This window comes from Lactuca sativa, chromosome 4 (genome assembly GCF_002870075.4).
Source record: "Lactuca sativa cultivar Salinas chromosome 4, Lsat_Salinas_v11, whole genome shotgun sequence".
In the NCBI taxonomy this organism is placed as follows: Eukaryota; Viridiplantae; Streptophyta; class Magnoliopsida; order Asterales; family Asteraceae; genus Lactuca; species Lactuca sativa.
In genome coordinates this window covers 196,126,374-196,148,759 of record NC_056626.2, presented here as the reverse complement: position 1 = coordinate 196,148,759, position 22,386 = coordinate 196,126,374, and positions in this window count along the sequence as shown.

Here is a 22,386-nt window from a genome sequence, read left to right as displayed (position 1 = left end):
TGTGTTTGTGACAATGTCTTTTTTATGTACGACATATTACTTTATATTGTTGGGTGATAACCCTAGAAAGCTTCACATTGTCTATTTCATTCTCAATTTGTACCTCTTTAGAGTGACATTAGCATCCAACATTTGTTCATATAGTTTGTAAGCATCATTGACTCTATTTTGTTTCCCTAATCCTTTTATAAGAGAGTAATAAGTGTAACCATTTGGCGGATAAACTTTGTGATCTATGTTTTCAAAGATAGAACATGCTTCATCAAGTTGTTGACACTTACAGAGTCGATCAATCATTATGTTGACAGTGAAAATGTTGGGAAACAATCCAGATTCTTTCATGGATTCTTAAATTCCAAAGCCTTTTCAAGATTTTGAGATCTACAAACGTTGTCTATGAGGATGTTGTATGTGGAAAGTGTAACGCCTGGTTCTTGGTACACATTTAATCATAATTTAATCACTTTTGTAGAGCTACTTGACGAGTTGGGAGCCCCAAACTCATCGAGTAGAAACCTGATTGGCCGCGGGATTTAAGTCGCCTACTCGAAGAGTTGAGAGCCTCGACTCGATAAGTAGGGTTGTCAGGATGAAACCCTAAATTCAGGGTTTTGCACCCTATTTAAGCATTCTAATCCCCACTTGCTGGCCTCATTTCCAGCCTCCAAGTCCAAACCCTAATCTACAAAACCCTAGTGCCTTGTACGAGCTTGTGAGTTGTTTTTGAGTGAAGATTGTGTGTTTTGAAGCTTATTGAAGAAGGATGAGCTTGGGGATTCAGAAGAAAGCTAGTAGATACATAAACAACATCTCATCCTCTTCATTTTCTGGTAAGCAAGTCTCAAACTTGCTTAATATCTTGTTAGATCTCCTTGTTATCATTTTATTGGGTTTTTGGTTCAAGAAACATGATCTTTGGGACATGGACGTCCCAAGTGGATATACTTTCAGATCTATGACCTTGAGGGGCTCACATGGCATAAAGGTGCAAACTTTATGGCTATGGAAGCCCCATGCAAGCTATAAGTTTCCATTTTAGCCTTTTAAGCTTCAAAAGGCCAAGCATGGGGAGAAAGTTAGGAACTTTACGTGTTCATGGAGTGCTTAGATTATGGATATCAGTGAATATGCCTTTGTTTGGAGTATGGATAGCTTATGGACCAAGATCTAGGTCCTAAAGGTTTAGGGTTTATGCTAAAACCATGAAGAATGGCTATTAATGGGTAAAGTTAGAAACTTTACCCTTAAAAGGACATTTTCAGTATGCATGAGAGATAAGAAGCTTAGATCTGAAGAGTAGGGGATTAATCCTTTAAGAAAGCCCAAACAGACTGAGGAACTCGTCGAGTTCATAGAGAAACTCGATGAGTTGAGTCGTTTTGTTCCGATTATGTACCAGATAGAACTCGACGAGTCTGAGGAGAGACTCGACGAGTTAACTCATTTCATCGCGACTATGAGTAGCATAGGAACTCAGCGAGTCAGGGGGATGACTCGACGAGTTGGTTCGCGATTTCATGACTTCTAGTTTATAGAACTCGTCGAGTTAATGGGTCAACTCGGCGAGTTGGGTCAACCCAGAGTGTTGACTTTGACCAGAACATTGACTTTGACCAGGGGTAAAGTAGTCATTTTACCCTAAGAAATATTTTGGATATTGATTAAGTGTTATTGTGTTCATGTTAGTTGGGGAGTCGTGGACGTAGCCGATAGAGATTCCTTACCGAGAGATTCAACAGCCAGCTTTGCGAGGTGAGTTTTCCTCCAGTAGGAACGGGTCGAAGGAACCAACGTCGGCCCGTTTATGTATGTTAGCGTAGGACTTATGTCTGATGTCGGGGTTAGCCCGATGTTGATTATATGTTTCTTGGCTTCGGTCCGATGTCAAGGAAAGCCCGAGGAATGTTTGTATGCTTGATGTCTTCGTGATTCATGCATGTGTATGTTTATGTGTTCCGGGCTTCGGACCGATGTCGGGGCAAGCCCAAGGAATGTTTAACTTGCATATTTTGTGTTATCTATTCGGGACCTATGTCGAATGTCGGGGCAAGCCCGAGGAATGTTTATATGTTTATGTTATGTGCTTATGCTATATGCTTGTTGATATGTTATATATATACCGAACTTGTTGGATTAGTGTCTAAGTCCATAACTATTTTGGTATGTACTTGACTCGATTGTGCATGGTCCTTTTGGGTTGCCTTCACACTGGTGACTAGACAGTATGATTGTTGATGAGAGAGGCTGGTTTATTGTTAAGAATAATAAATTAAGGTATAAATATGATTTGTTAATATATTATCTGAATAATATATTAATTTGGAATCATATTATTAATTAGTATTTAATCAGAAATCAATTTTGAATTAATTTTGGGATAAAAGAAACTGACTGAAATTGCATGGGCTATTTTGTAATTATTCATTAGTTGAGGCTTTGGGCCATTGGATCAACTTTATTAAGGCTTGAACGAAAATCCTAGAAGGATCTAGGAGTTTTCGTCCAAGGGCTTAAGGAATGGAATTCATAGACTTGCTTAGGCGCTAAGCTAAGGGATTAGGGTTTACACCTTGAAACCCTAGTTAGCCTTAAGTATAAATAGCACCCTAAGGCACTAAGATTTCGTCCAAGACTTGGGAGTCCCTAAAAGGGACGAAATCTAGAGCAAGATACCATTTTCTCCTCTCTCCTATATTCATCCTTTCACCTAGTGTGTTTGTGAGCCATTAGAGGTACTACACTTGTGGTACTTGCTTTCAAAGCTAAGGAGATTCAAGGAACTAGTTGTTATTACTATATAACAACAAAAGGTATGTATTCTATTCTTCTATGTGGATTTCGAAAATAGTACTAGCATGCTAGGTTTCTTTTTGTGTTCATAAAGTTGTATAACTAATAGTGAAAACACAGATCCAACTCTAGGGTTGCATGCACACATAGGATTGTTTGTAGAAAACCCATCAGTGGTATCAGAGCCATTGGTTTTTGTTTTCAATTAGCTTTATTCAAATGTATGAACTTGACATATTAGGGTTTATAGCTAATAAACCCTTGAGGCTTGATTTTCGAAATTAGGGTTTCTAAACCCTAGATTTCGAAATTTTTTGTAAGATTTCCTAAACCTTTTTCTTTGGCCCCAAGATTTCGATTTTAGGGTTGTCTAACCCTAGAATTTCGAAATTGCCTCTTTCCCCATGATTAGATCCTAAATTTTAGGGATTTGGATAATGCCATATCTTGTAATTATTTTTTAAATGTTTAAATTTGGTAATTAAAGATTTTGATTTATCCCATCCCATAATTTCGAAATCTAGGGGATTTAAGGGATTAGATTAAATTAATTGTTTAATTTAAAAGATATTGTTACCAAAATAAAAGATAATTGTCAAATTAATTAGATAATCATTTCCTTATGTGATAAACTTGATTTATTTGAATTATTTGATAGATTATCTTGCAAGAAATTGAATTAGGTCATATTTAGATAATTACTAATTAATTGGTTAATTATTATTATTTGTAATTTGATCTAGAATATTCTTGCTTATGTTTTGAAAAGTTTCAAAACTTGCCCTCAAGTTTTGGAATTTAAATTGTTTGATTAAAAGGTTTAATTTTGAAAGAGTCTAAATTCTAAAGCCCTAATTTTTGAAAAAGTTCAAATTACACCCTTATGGTTTTATTAAATTAATTAAGTGTATAATTAAAAGAGAGTTAATAAATCCATAATGATATGGTTTATATTTAATTAAATTAAAAGTGTAATTTATAAAATTAAACCACCTAGTATTTTAAAAGTGTAAAATACACCCTTATACTATGTATAACATTAAAAGTCTAATATTATATATGTATAACTTAAATGCTAGTCTTACCGTTAGTAGGCCTCATGCACGAAGCTGATCTATAAGGGGGGAGGTATAAGGTTATGGCCTATAAAATGGATGTTTAATGTGTGTCCACTCGCATCCTTGATTGGTGGAGGGTCGTTAGCCGAACGGGTAGGATAGGGCAAACCCTTTCCATTAAAAGTATAATGAAATATAAAGTAACTAAATGTTTTACAAAATACCTAATCTTAGTTACTTTAGGCAAAAAGTGAATTGATGCAATTCCATGAAATTACACTTTGTGCCCTTGCGAAGACGTTAGTGGAGCGTGTGTGGTTAACCGTCACACTAAATGGTTCTAAGCAAAGGTAGAAAAGGGTGACTCATTGTTTATCATAGTTCGATGGAGCGTGTGTGGTTAACCGGCACATCGAATAGGTGACTGTAACATTGGGGGCACCATGTAAGTTTGCATGGTTATTCACACCCTGTTTTGTGATCCTCGGCATCCCAATCACAAATCGAGGGGCATATAGAGATTTAAACATGCCATTGAAAAGTTCAATGAATCTCAAAAGATCTAGGAATTTTCAATAGATTTAAAACTTAAATTTCTTTTTCATTTTTCATGGTGGAAATTGGTAAATCGTCATTTACCTACCTTCAAATATTTTGCAAACTAGATTACGGCATCCCTCTTCTAGGTTGTAGAGTATTGTGTTGGATCCTAGCCTCGATGTTTCATTTGGGTGTCACATCAAGGATTCTAATCAACTTAACTTGAATTTTCTCCCATTTTGTAGATGTCTAGTTATGACAATCATGGTCTTCCCAAATCCCATGGAACAAGCTTTCCAAACGAAGATGCTATTCCACAATGTGATCGAGGAAAAAGAGATCATGCTTCACTACATCCACCTTCTCCAATTATTCTCCATAACCCACAAGTTCGAAGGCTTGAAAAGTTCAAGCTCACTCAAGCCCTTTTGACAAGTAAACATGGAGATGGGAAACCTGTGTATGCATACGTCTTAGAGATGAAGTCACACATTGATAGGTTAAGGATGTTGGGTGTCAAGATTTCAAGTGAGGTGGCTGTTGATTGGGTTCTTCAGTCACTTCCTGAATCATATAGTGAGTTCGTTAAAGAGTACTATATGATGGATCACGACGTGACCCTCATTGATTTGACCTATTTGTTTATAGCTGCTGAATCAGCAATGATTTGGCGAGTTGGTCGAGCAAATTTGTCTGGTGAATCAAACTCCCAAACTTCAATGGACATTGAAAATAGTGACATTGGAGATCTAGAAAAGGTAAATTATGAGATAGTTCCTGGTGCCATTCCAAAGGAGTCCATTTGCTTTTATTGCCAGGAGAAGGGGCATTGGAGACGAAGCTGCCCTAACAATCTAAGAAATCTAAGAGATGGGAGAGTCAAGATGCATGGCTCTACTTCAGGTAAAATCCATTAACTAACTCTTTTAAGTTCATATTCTAGATTCTTAATACATGATGTAATAAGATTACATTTTGATGTTTTATAGGATCGAAGAAAAGAGAGGAAGCTTAAGGGAAGAAGTGAGCTGAATCTAATCGTGAAGAAATGGATTTCGATCGCATTGCTTGAAGATTAGAATTTTGAGCTACTACTTGGAGTTAGACTAGATTGCTATGAAATATGTATTAACATAGTTTTTAATTGAATTGCATTGTAAGGACAAATTTTTCTGCAATAAAATAAATTTTGATTTTATATTATTTATTTATCCTTGTAATGGCGTGTATGAAAAATTGATGTTTGAATGTTTCAGTTATTAGAAATAATGGATTATGTTATTTGTGGAAATGTCAAGAATTTACCAAATAGGGAGAGTTTCTCATCGCTCAAGTTTCAATTGGACAGAGACTTGGAATCCTGCAACTTGGTTGCATGATGAATGAGAAATTTTATATTTGGAAATTAGACTAATTCGTTGACAAAATGTCAAGTAAAGGACTAGGAGATCAAGTACACAAAGTTGTGTGTTGATCATGTCCACCACAAGAGTGACAATGATATTCTTCATGATTAACTAAAGGTTTAGTAAATATGATTATACTTATAAGATTAAGTGTAATTCTGAGTTGATTGAAAGAGTTTCAATCAATAGAAGAACGGATAAGAAGAATCAAGTAGGCAGAAAGATAAAAGTTTCCCTATTCTATGAAGAAGGGAGAGTACCTTTTACTATGTTTTATGATAGGTCTTAATGATTAAGAACCATATTTCAATTGATCCTCTAAATGAGTCTTAGTACAATTGTATGTCTGAGAAGAGGAATCAAGAATTGAAGAAATGGTTAAATCAAGAAGTCAATCATACTTCGTTCCAAAAACAAGTCTTAGAGTTAAGATTGTGACATTGAGTGACAAGTCTTAAGAAGGGTTATAACATTCATCAAATGTGGAAAGTTGTAATGTCTTGGATAAGACAAAGACCAACTAGGACCAATTTTGTGAAGTGTTTTGTCTTGATAAAAGCTAAACTAACTCTTGAATATTTGTTTGTAGAGAAATGTTTATTGACAAAAGAATCTTATATGTCAAGGAGTCAGTGGGAGTCTTAATGGTCTTGAAAAGTTAAAGAACTAATCAAGAATAAACCTTATCGATCATCACTAGCACACGACTTGAGGTTCACAACCTATCGTGTTGACACTATCTTGTTTCCGTGCCGTTCCAATTGAGTTAATTATGCATGTAAGTTCCATGAGTTCTCATTTGAATGCATAAAAGGCAAGCACCTTTATCAATGAAAAGCACATTGATAGGAAAGGATGAGTTGCTTAACTACTTGGAAGACATGGTGGGCACTCGTGTTACCATAAGGCAAGAAATCAAGATTGAGAAAGTTCGGTCCATATGAGTTTGGATTTGTCGCAAACTTTGGTTTTGACAAATTCACATGGATAGGAACACATACACCATTAAAATCTAAGTGTCATAAGATTCCCTCCTTCATGAAAATGACTGTGAGGAAATGCTTTCACTAAGAGAGATTTTAAGAAGATAGTGATTGTGAAAATTGTATTCTCGAATTCGATTATGGTTACGGTATCCCTTTCCATGATTCGAATTGTGAGATTTGAAAATTAGTCTGAATTGTTTAGACACACATATGAGCTATCTAAGGCAAAGGTGTATAGGTTTGAGAAACTTAGATAAAGGATTATCAAAGCATTAGGTATTAGAAATATGAACTTAAGAAATTCAATAGGTATTGTTTTCTGGAAGTTAAGCTGTTTCTGAATACATGTCAAAGCTAGTGGGAACATAAGTGTTATGCTTATATGATAATAATCATCATGATAGTGGGAGCATAAATGTTATGCTTGTATGATTATTATGGAAAGTATTGCAAGTTAGCAATATTAATTATAGAAAACAAGAGTTATACTTTGCAAAGTCGTAAGGGTTGAAAAATTGTTTTGCTATAATTAAAGGAGAGAATATTATGCTTCATTTCAAATCTAAAGGCTTAGGTTGTGGAATGTTAACAAATTTAGTCATGGATACACAGTGCATTCTGAAATTTTCGATTATGATTATGGCATCCCTCTTTATAATTCGAATTATAAGAACGTGACACATAAGATATTATGGCAGAAGATTGATAAAGTATCGTATCTTTATGTAAGACATTATGCATCGTGTCATATACGCTTCGGGTATAGGATCGATTGAAAATGATATAATATTTGACCATTCTAAAATTTTCCAAATGTCTAGCGCATTAAGAGGGAAAAAGGACAAGAATCGGTTTTGACTAAGATAATTAAACAACTATCATAGGATGATCTAAAGCTCGCCAAGGATTGGTCGCTTGTGAGTAGTTGGAAGTATGGTATTGGATGGACCATATTGACATTATTATGAATAGATAAGATTCTATTAAGAATGAGTTATCATATGGAAAATATGGAAATGTTTCCATATTGGGAGCTAATTATTGAGAATCTATATCTAAATTAGAAACTTTTATGCAAGAAGGATGTTCAAAGGAATGTACTTTGAGTGAGAGACATCATATCTATTGAATTGTTTATGATAGAGATTGGCCAAGTCTTGATGATTTTGAGCTATGACTTTACGAAAGGATCATTGCATAAAATGTTAGAATCTAGCATATTCTATAAGTGGCAAGAATTTTATATTCTTATACTTGTGATAAGGATTGGGAGTTGTGAATTGAGTATGATTGGAAATGTGTTCATTTGATCTGTTTCACAAAGTAAGGACCATAAGTAAACATTGTGTGCATGCTGAGAGCATGGGACAAGTGTAGTAATAATTCAAGAAAGAAGTTGATTACCCGAAACAACAAATAATGAGAAATCAATATGGTGATTAAATAAAATGTTTTATTTATACCCAGAGTTTGGGGCCATACGAGATTAGTATTATTCTTGTGTTTCGCTTTGCATGTTTTGACTTCCTGAATAATTAATTATTTTAGAATAATCAAAATATTCGAACGGACCACAGTCGTTCATATGTTGGAAGTAGGTATGAATGAAGACTGTCGTGAATTGGTGTTTGGATTGTCTAAAGTGTATTAGACATAAGCAAATGTTTGCTGCAACGTTCATGAGTGCTTATGAATATGATTTGAGCATTGGATTAAACCCACGCTCACTTGGATCACTTCATGAATTGTATCATGAGTGATTGGTGAAACGATAACATCTTATATTCTTGAAACCGAGATGTGTGAGTCATATCTTGCGAGTCGGTTACACATTGATAATATGTAAACGCACCAGTAACTTGGTGTTATAAAACATATTGTTGTGTGTGATTCGGTAAGTAAGTGCAAGCAAGCATTGAATCAATGTTTATCCGTTCCTTTTATCCAAAGTAGGATGAAAGCGATATCTGTGGGCCCCTCGATGATTTAGTGATGGCACATAAGTGCTTGGCCAAGCCGAGACTAATTTGATGTCTTCAATTGTAGTCTGTTGCCAGTCGTCATAAATCGGAAATCGGGAAACAGAACATAGACTGATAGAATGATCAAAATCCATGTCTCAAGTCTATACGATATCAAGAATGGAGGAATATATGATCCCTTATCTAAAGGACACGCTTCTGATAAGATCAGAGTTGACAGGGGCTTTTGAAAGCTACGATTGCTAATCAGGATCTGATGTTATACGCAGAATAGTTATTAGACTTGTCCAAGTGGGAGACTGTTGGATTAGTGTCTAAGTCCATAACTATTTTGGTATGTACTTGACCCGATTGTGCATGGTCCTTTTGGGTTGCCTTCACACTGGTGACTAGATAGTATGATTGTTGAGGAGAGAGTCTGGTTTATTGTTAAGAATAATAAATTAGGGTATAAATATGATTTGTTAATATATTATATGAATAATATATTAATTTGGAATCATATTATTAATTAGTATTTAATCAGAAATTAATTTAGGGATTAATGGAACTGACTGAAAGTGCATGGGCTATTTTGTAATTATTCAATAGTTGAGGCTTTGGGCCATTGGATCACCTTTATTAAGGCTTGAACGAAAATCCTAGAAGGATCAATTAGTTTTCGTCCAAGGGCTTAAGGAAAGGAATCCATGGACTTGCTTAGGCCCTAAGCTAAGGGATTAGGGTTTACACCTTGAAACCCTAGTTAGCCTTAAGTATAAATAGCACCCTAAGGCACTAAGATTTCGTCTAAGCCTTGGGAGTCCCTAAAAGGGACGAAATCTAGAGTAAGATACCCTTCTGCCCTCTCTCCTATATTCATCCTTTCACCTAGTGTGTTTGTGAGCCATTAGAGGTACTACACTTGTGGTACTTGCTTTCAAAGCTAAGGAAATTCAAGGAACTAGTTGTTATTACTATATAACAACAAAAGTTATGTATTCTATTCTTCTATGTGGATTTCGAAAATAGTACTAGCATCCCAGGTTTCTTTTTGTGTTCATATAGTTGTATAACTAATACTGAAAAACATAGATCCAACTCTAGGGTTGCATGCACACATAGGATTGTTTGTAGAAAACCCATCAAAACTTCGGTCCGATGTCAGGCGGGACCTGATAACGGACTTCGGTCTGATGTCGGGCAGGGCCCGATGCTGGATTCGTCTAATGCGGGGCGGGGCCTGATCTAGTGGGCAAGGCCCAATGTATGCTATTATGTGTTTATGTGTATGGTATGCGGTAGTTTGGGGAGACTCACTAAGCTTTGTGCTTACAGTTTCAGTATTGGTTTCAGGTACTTCCAGTAGCAAGGGAAGAACTCGGGATGATTGCAGTGCACACACCATTTGTCCAGCTTGAGATGTTTCGACTCTGATATTTAGACATATGAATTTGATATAGTACTTTGATATGATGATTTGAAATACATGACGTATAATTTTTATATGATGTTTGATGACTTATGGTTTTCTTAAATGATTTTAAAACAAAATTTTTGGACCGTATTTTTGGGATGTTTTAGAATGATTAGGTGTTGCATCTTTTTTTATGCTCCACTTCATTGAATAACTCAGCAGCTTCATTGAGCTTATTAGCTTTACAGATAACGCCTATCACGCTAAATGTGGAAAGCTATTGTATGTGGAAAGATGCATGTGTACTTCATAACCTAACTCTTGCATTTGGTGAAAGAGAGTGAGAATGAGATCAGGGTCATGAATTATAGAAAGAGCTCATATTAGAGTTGTGTATGTTGAAAAAGTAGTGCGAAATTTGAATCTTCTCATTAGTTGGATTAAGTCATAAGCTTCTCTTAGTTTATAATCCTTTTAGTGCAATCAACAATTGTTCGATTGGGAGTGTGGTTACTATGTTATGAACTGGATGCATGAGTTTGTACTTTTTCGACAACATGGATTTCTGAAAGTAAGTATATTGTTAGATATTTTTTTTTTCATTTTTGTTTATTGTACTAAGCCTCACCTTTGTTAAATAGCAAAACAAATAATAAAAAAATAATAAAAAATAATAATTTGTTTGTTAAACATTTGGAAAGACAAAAATGGTGGGTTTTGAGCATTCAAACACTCCTAAGTGTACATGCAACCCTAAATACCTTGGATCTATGTTTTCTCTATTATACATGCAAATATGAACAAGGTATTATCCTACTAGCATACAAAACATTGATTCGTGTGGAATAATATAAGCTAGAAGAGACACCTTTTGGTGTAGCTTGATTCCATGGAGCTTAAGAGCGTAGTGCCCCAAGTGTGACACCTCAAATGGTTCACACAACACCAAATACACTTGGAATAACTTAGAGAGAAATGAGCCACTTCATGAAATCGGCTAGCCCTCACCATTCATTCATAGTGTCCGATTTTTGGAAAGAATAAGATGCTTATATAGTGTGTCACAATTAGAGTTACACCATGTAAACCCTAATTGTCATGGCCTTTCATTTCCATGATCCATGGGTACAAAAACACCATGGAGAATCCTATGGGCTTTAGCCTAACTTGATAATTCATGGAGCATTAGCCCACTATACAAGTATGGACGATTTACACAATCAACCCATATATTTAATTAGTCTTCTTTTGACCACTCAATTAATTCCAAATTAAATTTTGATCAATACTAATTAAATAATCTTATTAATATATTAGAACTTATAATATATTAATAAACCTTAAGTGTTATTTCTCTTATTTTAGTCAATCCAAATACATGATGCCATGCAACCCAAATGGGCCATGCCAATCGGGTCAAGTACATATCAAATATAGTTATAGACTTAGACACTAATCCAATAGTCTCCCACTTGGATAAGTCTAAAACTATTATTGCGTATGACTTCAAAACCCGACTAGCAATCATAGCTCTTAAAAGCTGTTGCCGTCGAACTCTAAACAAATGAATGACGCGTCCATCAGATAAGAGATCATATAATCCTCTATTCTAGATATCATATGGACTGATACATGGATTAAACTCATTCTCTCTGTCCATTTGTTGTTTCCTGATTTCCGATTTATGACGACTGACTAATTGAACAAATCACATTAGTCCTGGCTTGGCCAAGCACTTCGGGGTGTCATCACTAAATCATCGAGGGGCCCACAGATATCGCTTTTATCCCTTTAAGGGTAAAAGTAATGGATAAACTTCAACTCATATTCTTTTTCTACTACTTGTTGAATCATACATAAAAGCACGTTTTATAACACCGAGTTACCAAATGTGTTTTCGTGTAATCAATGTATGACCAATTCATAGGCAACAAGTCATATCTCTAGGTTTGAAGAATATAAGATATTATCATGTCATGATCACTCGTGATAAAATCCATGAAGTGATTCTAATGAGCATGGGTTGAATCCGATACTCAAAACTTATGAGTACTCATGAATGTTGTAGCACCACTTGCTATGTCCCATACCTTGGACATCTACAATCCAGTTTCATGACAGTCTTGATTCATATCTACTTCCAACATATGACCGACTGTGGATAGTTTGAATAACTTAGTCATTCAGGAAGAACTACCTAGCTATTCTGGAAGTCAAAACAGGCAAAGTGAAACACAAGAATAATCGAATCCAATATGGTCTCAGAACTTATGAATATAAATAAAACACCTTTTATTTATCACCATATTGATTACACATTATTCGTTGCATACTATTTCAAACTATCAACTTTATACTTGAATTAAAACAATAGTTGTCCCATGCTCCAAGCATGTACATTATGTTTTCTAAACACTAGTCATGCCATACACCAAGTATGCACACTATGTTTGTCTAAACATTAGTTATGCCAAACACCAAGTATGCATACGATGATCTTTACTTTGTGAAGATAATTCCAATGATTCTCATTTCACAGCCCCAAATCCTTACCGCAAATGCAAGAATTCCAAATTCATGCCATTTACAAAAATATTGTTAGATTTTAAACTTATATGCATTGATCCTCTGGTGATGATTATGCACAGAGTCACCAAGACTTGTCAACAGACATTACAGAGTATTCCAATGGAGACCAACTCCATGGAAACACCCTCCTTGCATTAAGTTTTTCTAATCTTACACAAATTGAATAACTTCCAGCTATGGAAACGTTTCCATATTCCCATTTTGACCATCACTTCTAAACAAGAGTTGCCTCTTTTCAGAATATGTCAATATGGTCCTTCCAAAATTAACACTATACTTCCAACTGTCCCTGAGCAACCAACATTTGGTAAACCTTAGATTGTTCTCGACAATTGCATAATCATTTTAGTCATATCCAATTCTATATCTTTTCCCTTCTTAATGCCCCAGGCATTTGGAAAATTTTAGAAACGATGAATATTATAGCACATGCAATCAATCCTATATCCAAAGCATATGGGACACGATTAATGATGTCTCACATAAATACATGATACTAGACCATTCTTTTTGCTACAATATTTCTATTTGCCAAGTTCTCATAATTCATATTATGAAAAAGGATGACGTAATCATAATCGAATTTTAGTACACAAATAATGGACCTATATATAGAATTTCCTTATGTTGAGCCATTCCAACAAAAAATTCATATATATCCTTGACTAAAGATGATTAAAACCTCAATATAAGCTCTTAGAATTGAAATGAAGTATAATTTCCTCTCTCTTAATTATAGCACAACAACTTTTCAAGCCCTGCAACTTCACGAATTGAAACTTTTGTTTTCTATAATTAACATTGCTATCTTGCAATACTAATAATAATTATCATGCTCCCACCAACATGATGATTATTAGTATAACACTTATGCTCCCACTAGCTTTGACATGTACTCAGAAATCAGCTGAACTTCTAGAAATCAATACTTTATTGACTTTCTTACCAAAGTTCAGATTTCTGATACGAGATGTTTTGAGAAGACTTTATCAAAATCACACACCTTTCCTTAGATATCTCACATGTGTGTCTAAACAATTTTTAGAACTATGAAAAGGGATGTCGTAATCATAGTCTCAATTGCTTAGTCATTTTCCATTTCTCACAAGTCCATGTTAGTGTGCCGGTTAACCACATACGCTCCACTAACGACTTTGAGAATACAAATATCACAACAATTATCTACTTAAAATCAACTTAGTGGAAGCGTTTCCTCACCATCATTTTCATGAATCAAAGAGAAACCTTATGACATTTAGATTTTATGGTGTATGTGTTCTTATCCATGTGAATTTGTCAAAACCATAATCACATGACAAGGATAATGACAAATCCAAGCTCATATGGACTAAACTATATCTTAATTTCTTGCCACCTGGCAGCACAAGGTCCTACCATTACTTCCAATTTGTTATGCAACCAATTAAGAACTCTCAGAACTCATATGCAAAGCCAACTTTCACTGGAATGGGCACAAAAGTATGAATAATGTCAACACGATAGGTTATAAACCTCAAGTCATGAGCTAGTGATAAACTACAGGTTTTTACCCTTCATTAGATCTTGAAGCTTTTTCAAGATCTTTAAGACTCCTACTGTCCTCTTGACATATAAGACTCACTTGCCAAATATTCAAGAGATAGTGTGGATTCTTTATCAAGACAAACACTTCACACAATTGGCCTAAGTTGGTCTTTGTTTTATCCAAAACATCGCAACTTACCAATTTCAAATGTACAAGAGTAGGACACTTTTACTCTTACATTTGACAAGTGTTATAAACCTTTCTGTAGGATATGTCACTCAAGTTACAATCTTGGAGTATGACTCTAAGAATTGTTTTGGAATGAAGTATGTGACAACCCGAAATTTCCATTCTGAACAAACCATATCAAGCCAATAGAAGTTAGAACAGTTACAGTGAAATTCCAGACTTTGGGCATAAGTTTGACCGTTTTTCAGGATTTACACTTAAGGAGATATCAGGAGAGTGGATGCACTAGGGTTTTGTGCAACACTGTTATTCCAATACTCTAGGATATTAGAGTTCATTCCGGGAATAAAAGTATTTTCTGCCAAAAATCCCAAGACTATATATAGAAATTTGAGCCAAAATAATTCATTAGTTACATTACCAATTAGAGAAAAGCCAAAATTCTCTCTCACGGATCTTCGGGTTTTTAGCCCAAATTGTGAGTACTTCGATCTAGTTATATTATATAGCTTAGATTGTGTTTTATAACATCAAAATCGGACCAAAACCCCAAGATTTGGGACTTTACCGCCCAAGAACACTTGGGCAGTAAACTCCATTTTAAGGGCCAAAAGTTTCCCAATGTCCCTCAAAGCTTTGGAACTCAAACTAGAAGCCACCATTGCATGTTTAGGACATAAAATCAATTAGAATCAAAGGGTGAAAGTGAGTTCACGGCCAATGAGGTTCTTGAGTCGTGAACTCCATGTTTAAGTGCCAAAATGCCCTAAAAATCCCCCTTAAGCCAAGAGACTAATTTAGGCATGTACCTAAATGAGTTTAGGACTAGCTAACACACTTAGAATACCAAGAGTAAGGTGTTCACGGCCCAAGAGGTTCTAGGGCCGTGAACTCCATAAAATGGTGCCAAATGGTGCCATAAACTCTTCTGAAGCCTAGTACAAAAGCCTAGTTTTATTCCTAGTGAAATTAAGGACTTGAAAACACCATAAACATCCTCCCAAGGGAGATTACGTCCGTAATCTCCAGTGGAATATGGTCCCAGGGCCGTAAAATCCTAAAAGGAGTTATATTATGCCCTAAACCCTTCCAAGGATTAAACCACCAAGTCAAATTGCTTCTAGAAATCATTTAGGACTTCAAAACACAAGGGTTTACAACCGTAAACTCTTTGTGTGGAGTTTAATGAAGTGTAAACACATACATAAGGTCTTTTGGAACCCTAAACCCCTTTACCTTGTCCCACAACAACTTAGATACAGTCCTAGAGGCTAATAACACTTGATAAAGGTGTTTAGCATGTCCTAGGGTGTCTTAACTTGTTTATTAGTTGTTTATAGACTAATTTGTTACATATATGTGATATTATATGTTAACTAGGATCATAGAGTGTGTTCAAGACTTCACCACACCTAGCCATCCTACCTCTTCAGTTCATCCGTATCACCCACAACAGGTGAGTTCATACCCCTTAATCAATGTTTTAACTATTTCTAAGGGATACAAGTAGAATCATGCTACTTATTATATCAAACACATGTGATTAATAAGCAGCATTCAAATGATTTACTACTCATTAGCCGTTTTACCAAACAGTTTTCCTTCAAATGATTTTCATAAACACCTTATATGTTTAAAACTCCTTATTACACTGTACATTTTACTCTGTATGTTTTATTTCAAACTTATTTACAATTGTGTATCAAACAAATGTTTCTTTATACTAAACTGTTTTATCAAACCCATGCCTTCAAACCATTTTATAGATTGACATCAAGTCGATCTTTTCTTAGATGATAATTATGTTCAAAGGTTTTACAAAACTTATTTTATGTTTTTATATTATAAATTGCATGCCTCTATATGTATGGTTATATAAGAAATGTTTAAAAGACTTAGAAAGGCTATCCACCCTATTTCCTTTTCGTGCTTGAGATGTGGTCTGGTGGGATATCGGGTACCCGTCCGAAGGTCGTTTAAATATTAGTTATATATCATGTGTACATATATAGTCATAAAGGTCCTTCCAGTTCATCCAATGCCCTTGGGTAGCAAAGGTATACATCCATGTCCATACGTACCAGTTAGATTACTAGTAAACTACCATATGGGTAGTTTAGGGAGATATTAGAACTATTACTAGAATGCGATATCATACAATGAGTCAGTTCATTCATGAGTCAATACTTGCTAGATAGAGAGAACATACGTTACAGCTAGAACATTACAGTACATTACTATATAAATTCATGAGTACATTTACTTAGATACGTTTACATAGAGATCCTGTTATAAGCATGCCTATATATGTATTGTTATATAAGAAATGTTTAAAGGACTTAGGAAGGCTATCCACCCTATTTCCTTTTCGCGCTTGAGATGTGGTCTGGTGGGATATCGGGTACCGTACGTAGGTCGTTTAAACATTAGTTATATATCATGTATACATATATGGACATAATAGTTCCTTTCAGTCAGTTCAGTACCTTTGGGTAGCAAAGGCATACGTTTATATACTTTTACATGATTACGCTTACATTAGCACATATACATTAATACGTAAACAAAAATTGTGATCCACTATATCGGAGCATGCCTTAAATGTCATGGCCTGAGTTGTAGCCAGAATTCTCTTGGAGGGAGAGTGTGAGTTTGCATATAGATCTATACTAGATTGACTATCCTACACCTTGCTACTAGCTATAAACTGCACATGCAGGTCTGCGGGTGCCAAACGTCATTTCTTATTATGACCATACGTATGTCATTGTTACCAGTCAATAGTATAGTGCAATTAATCACATGATACCTTAATATAAATCCGGTTTAAGGTAGTTAGTACAACAGTAGTTCCTATAATGCAACACTACAGTACTACATTAATTTCCCCTTTTCATATATTTAGTGATCATTTCACTTAAACATTAAATGTAAAAAACTATATTTTGTTAATGATAGTTACACTTGGGAAAATTACACACTTTTACAAGAAACGAACATTCAGAGCAGTTAGGTCTTGGTAGAAGACCACATTCAGAACAGTTAGGTCTTGGTAGAAGACACCCTTATATAATAGTAGGAATCATAGGGATTCTGTAACAGCCGAAATTCAGGTACAACCGATTAGCCCTTCATCTTTATTTATTTGTCATTTTGGGCCTTTGTGTTGGGCGAGTACGCTGGGCGTACAAGGAGTACGCTGCGCGTACTCGTGCGCCTCATTTAAACATGTCATCGTCGGGTACGCTGGGCGTACCCAAGGTTACACCGGGCGTAATCGCTCCAGACCCAAAACCCTAATTTGAGTTGTTGGCTATAAAAGGAATGAGATGGCTTGGCTCCTCAGCCACCATCCCTCAGAAAGAAACCCTAAGAGAGTGTTCTTTCGTTCCTAGCCCTTTTGTGAGTGTTCTAAGCTTGGTGGTGTCATTTCAAGGTGGCAAAGGAGAAGAAGAGTCCACTGTGAAGGCTAGGAGCTGGTGTTCAAGTGTAGATCCGGGCTTAGCAAAGGTTGGAGCTTCTTTCTAAGGTAAAAAGTTCTGATCTTGACTTGTAGATCTTGTGGTATGCTTTATGGACCATTTTCTAGGGTTTTGGTCCCAAAGGTGGAGACTTTATGTGCAAGTGGTCTCCATTAGCTTAGATCCTTCATATTTCTGGTCCATTTGAGTTGTAGATCCATAAAAATGTAATCTTGGACGTGAATGATTAGCCATGCATGAGATCTAGATCCTTGAGTTGAAATGGAAAGGTATTAAGGAGTGTAAGAGCCTTTACAGCCATGCCAAGTCTTAAAGGTTCCGACTTTATGAGTAAGGATACTTAAATAAGGCCAGATCTAGAAGTTGAAGTAGTGGCTTAACCGATTAAGACCAGAAATGAAGTGTGTTTAGATCTGACTATTACGCTGGGCATAACTCCCAGAACGCGCAGCATACTGGGTGGAGACCCCGATTATTGAGTTAGCGATGTACGCCCCGCGTACATCAGTCTGTACACCCCGCGTACTGAAGATGTTGACTTTTGCTGACCTTTAGGGTTTTGGTCAACTTGTGGACTTTGAGTCAAGGGAGGGTAAAATGGTCTTTTACCCCTCTGAAGAATGTTAATAAGGGGTAAAGTCTAGTGGTGGAGGTCTATATTAATTAAAATGATATTCGTTATGATTAGGCGAGGTTGAGTCTTCGTGTGGGACTCGGAGATAGCGAGCACGTGAGATTCTAGACTTTCCACGAAGTGAGTTTTCTCACTATACTGTACCCGGAAGGGTTTTATTGTGTGACCGGAAGGTCGGATATGTGATGGGTTGTATGCATCGTATATGATAAGTTAATCATTTATATGTGCTATGTATGCTATGCTTGATATGGGCCGGAAGGCATTATTTTATGGGCCGGAAGGCATTGGGATGAGGACCGTAAGGTAGGACCGGAAGGTTTACTGAGTCGGGACGGAAGTCCCCTGAGACACATGGACCGGAAGGTCAGGGCCTGGAAAGGCGTATGTGTGTAAGTAGTATTTTAGGGAACTCACTAAGCATTTATGCTTACAGTTGTTGTGTTATGTGTTTCAGGTACTAGCGACGACCGTGGGAAGGCGCCGGCGTGATCTGTTCACACTGATGGAGGATTTATGATCTTTGGATTATATGATTTGTAGTATGATATGGTACATTGGATCTTTATGGCTTGTTCTGGATGAAAACATGTTTTTAAGAAATGAAAATTTTGTTTTGAAAATTTACGTTGTTACAAGTTAGTATCAGAGCCTAGGTTTGAGGGATTCGGATGCACCTTCGGGCGTAACTGAACTCAAACCGAGGATTTGAGGAATGTTTCAATTAATAAAGGCATAAAAATTTTATAAGAGATTTTGTAATAACCAAAGGAGAAGCAGTGTGTACGGTCAGCCAGCGCCTGAACGGTAAAATCCCCAAAATACCCTTACAATATGTGTTATAAGATATGTTGCGAAATGTTATGCATGCGAGAGTAGACTAGGTATTCATATTAGGACTAGAGTGGCCTGATTTGTGATGCCTTAGTCTAGGGGAAATCTGTTGCTATGAGATGCTTTGAGAGCGAGTAGGTAATCAGTGCATAGCAAGAATAGAGTACTCGTGATCCGGGGTCCAAGGAGGAGGACTTGGGGTGAACGCTGATGCGGTGTAGTCAGTAGTATAGAGCCCGTACTACTGAAGACACCGGATCAGTGGGCAGTCCAAGTAAGAATCCTTTGGGTATCGGAGGTCGAGTAGGGTTGCGTTATCGAGTGCGAGTATGCTCGATTGGGTCTCTGATATTTTTATGTTGTATTTTAGAGGCATCATGGTTGGGACACGCCACAGACCTGAGACGAGCGGTGTGAGTGACGAGGAGATTCGTCAGATGATCCACGATGAGGTGGCTGCGGCAATCCGGGCCGACATTCCGGAGATGTTTGGGTCTATCAAGACCACGATGTTGGAGACTTTTGATGAGCGGTACGCCGCGGTGACTGAGGTCGCAGCCGCTGCAGCTACGGCAGCTGTGGCTACTGCCAGGCCTCAGGGAGGTGACTCGTTGTTGTTCCGGGAGTTCAGCAACACGAAGCCACCCGAGTTTGATGGGACGCAGGACTCGATCGCTGCGATGCGATGGATTGCTGACATTGAGGGATGCTTCTACACGTGTTCATGTTCGGAGCATCTAAGGGTGCGGTTCACTTTGAACCAGCTCCGCCTGCGAGCAAAGGATTAGTGGAAGTTCGTGACGGCGAACTTCACTCTTGAGGAGATTTTAGCGGTGACTTGGAAGAAATTCACCACCATGTTCCGAGATGAGTATGTTCCCCCGGTGGAGAGGGAACGATTGGTTCAGGAGTTCTTGAATCTCAAGCAGGGTAATGATTTAGTTGTTGTGGTCACCCGAAAGTTTCATGAGAGGGCGATGTTTTGCCCTGAGCAGGTGTCTTCTAAGCAGGCACGGATGAGCCAATATTTGGGTATACTGAGGAGGGACATTTGGGAGTTCGTATCGAACTCAACATACCGGACATTTGCTGAGCTCCAGGCAAATGCCCGGAAGAGGGAGATCGAGTTGGAGACCTAGGCCAGGGAGGAGGCCGAGTCTCAGCGGGTGGATCGGCGGCCGGCTCAGTCCCAGCCGGCACCCAAGCGGACCAAGTCCGCCGATTCGAGGACAGGAGGTTAGAAGGGCCGTACATGCAGAAAGTACAGCAAGGGTCATGAGGGAGTCTGTTGATCAGGTGCTTGCTACAAATGTGGCAAGGAGGGGCACATCGCTAAGGATTGCCCCAAGGGATTTATGGTTTGCTTCCATTGCAACCAGACTGGCCATCGGAAGGCCGAGTGTCCTCAGCTTCTCTAGGGATCTGCACCTGCTGCTAGGGCGACTGAGACTCGACTAGTGAAGGCCGAGGCCCCGAGGGCTCGTGGGAGAGCTTTTCAGTTGACTGCGGAGGAGGTCCACGTGGCGCCCGATGTCGTGGCTGGTATGTATTCTTTCGTGTATTTATTTTTATGCTGAGATGTTGTGCTTATTTTATGATATGCGTAGGTACTTTCCTTGTAAATTCTGTACCTGCCTTGGTATTATTTGACTCGGGTGCGATTCGGTCTTTTGTATCTCTGGCTTTTAGTCAGCACCTTGGTATTGAGCGAGAGGTGATGAGTCGGCCTCTGAGGGTTTCCATAGCTGATGAGAAAGCGGTATATGCCACCGATATGATTCGAGGATGTGTGCTCGAGATTTTTGGTGTCGATTTTCCTATAGACCTAGTTCCTATCGCTATGGGAGATGTCCGTGTCATCGTGGGCATGGACTGGTTGAGTAAGTTTGGAGCGGTCATTGACTGTGAGAGACAGCTGGTGACTATACGAGACCCTAGTAGGGGAGTGCTTACTGTGTATGGCGAGGGGACTCGGTATGGGTCAGCGTTCTGTTCGGCTGCCAGGGCGAGGCAGAGTTTGTAGCAGGGCTGCAGTGGATTCATAGCTTATGTGATGGATGCACGAGTGGCCACTGGAAGGCCAAGTTCAGTTGACGATGTTCCGGTAGTGCGCGAGTTCCCGGATGTTTTTCCTGAGGAACTGTCGGGTGTGCCTCCGGAAAGACAAGTGGAGTTCCGTATTGACTTGATTCCAGGAGCAGCACCTATCGCTAAGGCGCCTTATCGCCTCGCGCCACCGGAGATGCAGGAGTTATCCCCGCAGCTTCAGGAGCTGTTGGGGAAGGGGTTTATTCGACCGAGAAGCTCGCCTTGGGGAGCACCGATCCTTTTTGTCAAGAAGAAAGATGGTTCACACCGGATGTGTATCGATTACCGGGAGTTGAACAAGTTGACGGTCAAGAACCGGTATCCGTTACCTAGGATCGATGATCTATTCGATCAGTTGCAGGGGGAATCTTGGTTCTCCAAGATAGACTTGAGGTCGGGTTATCATCAGATTAGGGTTCAGGATGAAGATATCCAGAAGACTGCATTCAAAACTCATTACGGACATTACGAGTTTGTGGTGATGCCTTTTTGGCTCACCAAGGCCCCAGCTGCGTTCATGGATCTCATGAACAGGGTGTATAGGCCGATGCTGGATCGGTCGGTGATCGTATTCATTGATGATATTTTGGTATACTCGAGGTCTAGAGAGCAGCATGAGGAGCATTTGAGGGAGATCCTTGGAGTTCTGAGATTGGAGAGGCTGTATGCCAAATTCTCCAAGTGTGAGTTCTGGTTACGAGAGGTCCAGTTCCTAGGACACCTTGTTAACCAGGAAGGGATATTGGTCGATCCGGCCAAGATTGAGGCAGTGATGAGATGGGAGGTGTCGAGATCACCCACTGAGATCAGGAGCTTTCTGGGATTGGCCGACTATTATCGGAGGTTTATTAGGGATTTCTCCAAGATCGTCGTGCCACTTACCAAGA